A 316-nucleotide genomic window follows, 5' to 3' on the forward strand; every position below is an offset into this window, starting at 1 on the left:
CGCTACAAAATGGTTGCGTAAACAATGAACAAATATAGAATTAATATGTCTTCAGTATGAGCAGTGCAACAAGAAAACGTGTTCTTTGTGAATGATCCAATGTTAAATATTTTTAAATAATACAATAAACCCCTGAATAAATGCAACAATCACTGTATATAAATAAACAGCACTAAAATAAGCACTACAAGCAGCGCACTTATGATTTGATTCATAGAAGTAATGTGATTACAACTGAATTATGTTGAATGTGAATATCTATAACCACGATGTATTGTTTCTGTACAGGTGAAATAACTGAAGAGGTAAAATTAAT

Source organism: Danio aesculapii, chromosome 14 (genome assembly GCF_903798145.1).
Source record: "Danio aesculapii chromosome 14, fDanAes4.1, whole genome shotgun sequence".
Taxonomy (NCBI): Eukaryota; Metazoa; Chordata; class Actinopteri; order Cypriniformes; family Danionidae; genus Danio; species Danio aesculapii.